A 7,364-nucleotide genomic window follows, 5' to 3' on the forward strand; every position below is an offset into this window, starting at 1 on the left:
AGATGTAAACCCTGCTAAATGTCAAAGAGGAGTGTACTTTACACGTGTCAAGTTATTTAATAATCACCAACCAACAATTAAAACTCTAAATTGTGATATAAATGTATTCAAGCCTGCACTGAAATTAGCTTTCATACTTGAATTGCAAAATCTGAAGGTTATGTACATTCATATGTGAAACACGTTCTTGTAATTGTGTCAAAAGTATATTGAATGAAGTCCTGAAGTTTATGTTTACTGTATGAAATGACTTGCTCTGCATCCCATGGTTTAGTCCTAAGAAAGATCTATGGAATGCAAAGAAACTCTACTCTCTAACATACCTGAATAATGCAATTCCTTATCCAAGTCACAAACACTCCAGGTGCTTCGTTCTGTCTCGTTCTTCACATCTCCAACTCCAAATAAGCTGCTTCCCCATCACGCACACAACTGATCTTCTGAAACACTGATATTCAGACAAATTGGTCCTCCATGTCTTCGTTGATGCCAGTAAACACACACTACAGCTACAGTTCACATGAAAGTTGCTACTCAGCACATCCCCTGATCTCAAACTCCTCTTTGAGACAGACTAGGCACTCCCACTAAATCTATAACAGTACACCTCCTCGGAAAGCAAGGTATATAATCGCACGAGGGCCTGAGGTCTTCCTTGTGGCATTGTGAGGCATGCTACGAACACCCCATACTTGGTCACTAGGAATCAAAAGTGGGCAACTGTGGTGTGGTGTGGTGTGGTGGCCACATAACCAACATTACAACCTGTAACCCTAGCTGCTTACTTCTACCTTCTTCACTGCGATAAGCTCTTGCACAAAGTTAAATCAACAGCTACTGAATTTCCACATGCAAGTCACAAAAACAGAGGCTGCCACCACGAGTCTGTGGGTCATCCCAACCGCATCGACTGATGAATTGTGTCCATCATGCACAGTGGTCATGTCAGCTACCGGAGCAAAGTCTTGCTACCTCCGTAGTAATGATGGACTCGAAACTGCATAACGGCTGAAGTATCCCATATGCTTGCATTCACGCCTACCTGAAACAAAACCATGTACAGAAATAAACATCCGCATTGAGAGACCAGTATTAATTCTTACTACGAAGGCACTCTACACCACATTAATAACCTACTGGCAACTAATCCGGCCTTTCGTGCAACCAAAATATTTCCCACTTTACGTACTTCACACAGGAGAAAGATGACAAACATCAGTTCAAATAAACTTGCAAGCATTGGAAATATAAGAGAGTAAAGCTGCACTCGACTGGCCATGCATCCTACCATCACGCCGTCCGAAGTAAACAATAACAGCAGAGGAGCTGCGCCATTTTCTCGCACGCAGGGACGGCAACGTCTGAAAAACAGCGAACACATCCCGCCACCGGCGGAGCATGAGGGATATTCAATGATCAATATGTGCGCACCCTGACGAACTGTCCTGTCATCTACCGACAATACACCTGAGGTACATGCCCGTCCGCGAACACTACACGGCACTGACGAACCAAATGCTGACTGAAATACCACTCCAAAGACTGTAAAATTATGAAGACCTCAAACTTTATTCCGTGAATACCATTAGTGACACATCTTCTCCTTTAAAAACGACAGGAAGTAAAGAAAAAAATTAAGGCGAAACGAGCTACCAACTTCGCCTATAAGAAACCAACTACCAATCACTTCCATCACCTCAAAAATCATAAAATAATTTATGGATCCAACCACACCCAATAAACTACAGCTCAATCAACTTAGCACGAAGCACTATGAAACAAGTAGCCCACAATTTGCATCTACATCGCCTACATCCTAGGGCACATTTGTCACATAACCTGTCGGTCGCCGTTATGTTACTGCTCAGATTGATACCAGACACAACTCTTGAATACCTGCACGTCTACCTATAAATCACCCAGTGAAATCGTCCACGTCCTTTCCAACACGAACTTATCCTCGTCACATTTCATGTTGGCACTCAAGACATCACGCAAATTCAGCACAGACATTCTCCCTGCGCGATAATTTCTCACAAGTAATTTTGCAGAAGGGCGAAAATGTCTCGCGAGCTGAGTCATTTGAAAAATACGACCAACATCACCTATAAGACACCAACTAATAAACATTTCCATAACCTAAATATCTTCCATCATTTATGAAAACAGGTGGGATTTCGTAAACTACAGCTCAATGAACGAAGCACTATAAACGATTATTGCATATGTCGCCACTACACAGCCCCTCTGCCACCAGGTTGTACTTCACGAGCATCTATAACACACCCAACGACCCAGCCCACTGGTGACCGTACTTCAACAACACCAACTTCACTTCGTCAGACTTCATTTTGGCACATGCAGCAATCAACACTTAATACACTACCAACAAAATTAATGCCGGCAATATTCGCTGAAAACCACTTGCAGAAAAACACACACAATCCATAAAACTCATTGCACTTACCTGACTTACAAAAAGCAATCTCATCACTGGCAAGTCAAACTTTTCGATCATAGGACAACTGCTATTGCGCATCTCCCGTTAAAGACTGTTTGGAAACTCCCTCTCGGTGATGATCACCAAGTATTCCCGTTACCTCCCGCTTTGACATCACTTTACAGATATACATGAAGAAAATACAAACTAAGTAATGCGTGGTCAGCACACTTTTAAAGCCCTCCTGGGTCAGAGAACGGACACCCACTATTATCAAGACTGTCCGGTATAGCTATGCCAGAGATCTTCATCACCGCACTTCCTAAACGAGTGAAACTGCAGAGCCCCCCCCCCCCCCATCTGCTTCCGAACATATTCACAATGACTGACGTTTTGAAGATCTTTCTGTGGTATTAGCTTGAACTGAGAATGTGAAATGGGATGAAGCAGATAAAAGGAAATAACATATTCTTTCCAGGAAGCAGACTCTTATCAACGCAATGTGATTGCGGCCGACATTTCTACTATTTTACTACACTCCGTAGAACACCCCACACACATAACTAGACATCCACACCTTACACGTTCACATAATTCATATCTAAGTTGCTATCACACTTGCAACACAATTACCACAACAGAGCAAGCCCCTGTCAATGGGTTAAATTTTTAGAAATTATTCGAAAGTCAATTTTCAAAAGGCAAATATCTCCCGATCTGTACGAATCTGAGAGACAAACCTTATGTCACTTTGAGGGAAACTATATGTCAACTTCCTGTCAGAGTCACGTCAATGTATGTTCAAGGGTTTGGAGGATAGAGACATTTTAATTTTTCGAGATAATTCGAAAGTCAATTTGTGAAAGTCAAATATCTCCCGATCTGTAGGAATCTGAGAGACAAACCTTATGTCACTTTGAGGAAACGCATATGTCAACTACATGTCAGAGTCACGATAATGTATGTCCAAGGGTTTGGAGGATAGAGACATTTAAATTTTTCGAGATTATTCGAAAGTCAAATTTTAAAAGGCAAATATCTCCCGATCTGTAGGAATCTGATACACAAAACTTATGTCACTTTGAGGGAACGTATATGTCAACTTCATGTCATAGACACGTCAATGTATATCCCAAGGGTTTGGAGGATAGAGACATTTAAATTTTTCGAGATTATTCGAAAGTCAATTTTTAAAAAACAAATATCTAACGATCTGTAATCATCTGAGAGACAAACCTTATGTCACTTTGAGGGAACGCATATGTCAACTTTTTGTCAAAGTCACGTAAAAGTATGTCCAAGGGTTTGGAGGATAGAGACATTTTAATTTTTCGAGATTATTCGAAAGTCAATTTTTAAAAGGCAAATATCTCCCGATCTGTAGGAATCTGAGAGACAAAACTTATGTTTTTTGAGGAAACGTATATGTCAACTTCCTGTCATAGTCACGTCAATGTATGTCCAACGGTTTGGAGGATAGAGACATTTAAATTTTTAGAGATTATTCGAAAGTCAATATTTAAAAGGCAAATATCTCCCGATCTGTAGGCATCTGAGAGACAAACCTGATATCACTTTGAGGGAACGCAAATGTCAACTTCATGTCAGAGTCTCGTCAATGTATGTCCAAGGTTTTGGACGATAGAGACATTTAAATTTTTCGAGATTATTCGAAAGTCAATTTTTAAAAGGCAAATATCTCCCGATCTGTATTAATCTGAGAGACAAAACTTATGTCACTTTGAGGGAACGCATATGTCAACTTCATGTCAGAGTCTCGTCAATGTATGTCCAAGCGTTTGCAGGATAGAGACATTTAAATTTCTCGAGATTATTCGAAAGTCAATTATTGAATAGGCAAATATATCCCGATCTGTATTAATCTGAGAGACAAAACTTATGTCACTTTGAGGGAACGTATATGTGAGCTTCATGTCATAGTCACGTCAATGTATGTCGAAGGGTTTGGAGGATGGAGACATTTAAATTTTTAGAGATTATTCGAAAGTCAATTATTAAAAGGCAAATATCTCCCGATCTGTAGGCATCTGAGAGACAAAACTTATGTCACTTTGAGGGAACGGATTTGTCAACTTCATGACAGAGTCTCGTCAATGTATGTCCAAGGGTTTGGAGGATAGAGACATTTTAATTTTACGAGATTATTCGAAAGTAAATTTTTAAAAGGCAAATATCTCCCGATCTGAGGAATCTGAGAGATAAAACTTATTTTACTTTGAGGGAACGTATATGTAAATGTCCTGTCAGAGTCACGTCAATGTATGTCCAAGGGTTTGGAGGATAGAGACATTTTAATTTTACAAGATTATTCGAAATTCAATTTTTAAAAGGCAAATATCTCCCGATCTGTATTAATCTGAGAGACAAAACTTATGTCACTTTGAGGGAACGTATTTGTCAACTTCATGTCAGATTCTCGTCAATGTATGTCCAAGGGTTTGGACGATAGACACATTTAAATTCTTCGAGATTATTTGAAAGTCAATATGTAAAAGGCAAATATCTTCCGATCTGCAGGCATCTGAGAGACAAACCTTATGTCATTTTGAGGGAACGCATATGTCAACTTCATGTCAGAGTCTCGTCAATGTATGTCCAACGGTTTGGACGATAGAGACATTTTAATTTCTCGAGATTATTCGAAAGTCAATTTTTTAAAGGCAAATATCTCCCGATCTGTAGGAATCTGAGAGACAAACCTAATGTCACTTTGAGGGAACATATATGTCAACTTCCTGTCAGAGTCACGTCAATGTATGTCCAAGGGTTTGGAGGATAGAGACATTTAAATTTTTAGAGATTATTCGAAAGTCAATTTTTAAAAGGCAAATATCTCCCGATCTGTAGGAATCTGAGAGACAGAACTTATGTCACTTTGAGGGAACGTATATGTAAACGTCCTGTGAGAGTCACGTCAATGTATGTCCAAGGGTTTGGAGGATAGAGATATTTTAATTTTACGAGATTATTCGAAAGTCAATTTTTAAAAGGCAAATATCTCCCGAACTGTAGGAATCTGAGAGACAAAACTTATATCAATTTGAGGGAACGTATATGCCAACTACATGTCAGAATCTCGTCAATGTATGTCCAAGGGTTTGGACGATAGAGAAATTTTAATTTTTCGAGATTATTCGAAAGTCAATTTTTAAAAGGCCAATATCTCCCGATCTGTTTGCATCTGAGGGACAAACCTTTTGTCACTTTGAGGGAAAGCATATGTCAACTTCATGTCAGAGTCTCGTCAATGTATGTTCAAGGGTTTGGAGGATAGAGACATTTTAATTTTTCGAGATTATTCGAAAGTCAATTTTTAAAAGGCAAATATCTCCCGATCTTTAGGCATCTGAGAGACAAACCTTATGTCACTTTGAGGGAATTTATATGTCAACTTGCTGTCAGAGTCACGTCAATGTATGTCTAAGGGTTTGGAGGATAGAGACATTTAAATTTTTAGAGATTATTCGAAAGTCAATTTTTGAAAAGGCAAATATCTCCCGATCAATAGGAATCTAAGAGACAAACCTTATGTCACTTTGAGGGAACGCGTATGTCAACTTCATGTCAGAGTCTCGTCAATGTATGTCCAAGGGTTTGGAGGATAGAGACATTTTAATTTTTCGAGATTATTCGAAAGTCAATTTTTGAAAAGGCAAATATCTCCCGATCAATAGGAATCTAAGAGACAAAACTTATGTCACTTTGAGGGAACGTATATGTCAACTTCATGTCATAGTCACGTCAAGGTATGACCAAGGGTTTGGAGGATAGAGACATTTAAATGTTTAGAGATTAATCGAAAGTAAATTTTTAAAAGGCAAATATCTCCCGATCTGTAGGAATCTGAGAGACAAAACTTATGTCACCTTGAGGGAACGTATATGTCAACTTCCTGTCAGAGTCACGTCAATGTATGTAGAAGGGTTTGGAGGATAGAGACATTTAAATTTTAAGAGATTATTCGAAAGTCAATTTTTGAAAAGGCAAATATCTCCCGATCTGTAGGCATCTGAGAGACAAACCTTATGTCACTTTGAGGGAACGCATATGTCAACTTCATGTCAGAGTCTCGTCAATGTATGTAAAAGCGTTTGCAGGATAGAGACCTTTAAATTTTTCGAGATTATTCGAAAGTCAATTATTCAATAGGCAAATATATCCCGATCTGTATTAATCTGAGAGACAAAACTTATGTCACTTTGAGGGAACGTATATGTGAACTTCATGTCATAGTCACGTCAATGTATGTCGAAGGGTTTGGAGGATGGAGACATTTAAATTTTTAGAGATTATTCGAAAGTCAATTTTTGAAAAGGCAAATATCTCCCGATCAATAGGAATCTAAGAGACAAACCTTATGTCACTTTGAGGGAACGCGTATGTCAACTTCATGTCAGAGTCTCGTCAATGTATGTCCAAGGGTTTGGAGGATAGAGACATTTTAATTTTTCGAGATTATTTGAAAGTCTATTCTTTAAAGGCAAATATCTCCCGATCTGTATTAATCTGAGAGACAAAACTTATGTCACTTTGAGGGAACGTATATGTCAACTTCATGTCATAGTCACGTCAAGGTATGTCCAAGGGTTTGGAGGATAGAGACATTTAAATGTTTAGAGATTAATCGAAAGTAAATTTTTAAAAGGCAAATATCTCCCGATCTGTAGGAATCTGAGAGACAAAACTTATGTCACCTTGAGGGAACGTATATGTCAACTTCCTGTCAGAGTCACGTCAATGTATGTCCAAGGGTTTGGAGGATAGAGACATTTAAATTTTTAGAGATTATTCGAAAGTCAATTTTTAAAAGGCAAATATCTCCCGATCTGTAGGAACCTGAGAGACGAAACATATGTTACTTAGAGGGAACGTATATGTCAACTTCATGTCAGAATCTCGTCAA

At 38.8% G+C, this 7,364-nt stretch overlaps 1 long non-coding RNA gene across 1 annotated transcript; it reads right to left on the reverse strand.

Annotated features, from left to right (window-relative positions):
* Positions 1 to 598: 598 nt before the first annotated feature.
* LOC147871100 (uncharacterized) lies at positions 599 to 3,138 on the reverse strand. Its single transcript, XR_015532816.1, has 2 exons — positions 1,134 to 3,138; positions 599 to 1,038 (listed from the first exon to the last, which is right to left on the reverse strand). It is a non-coding gene; the product is annotated as an uncharacterized LOC147871100 (long non-coding RNA).
* Between the last annotated feature and the right edge of the window lie 4,226 nt (positions 3,139 to 7,364).

Source organism: Zootermopsis nevadensis, unplaced genomic scaffold (assembly GCF_977971745.1).
Source record: "Zootermopsis nevadensis isolate Lab colony 2312 unplaced genomic scaffold, Znev_1.0 Znev_ptg000066l, whole genome shotgun sequence".
Lineage (NCBI taxonomy): Eukaryota > Metazoa > Arthropoda > Insecta > Blattodea > Termopsidae > Zootermopsis > Zootermopsis nevadensis.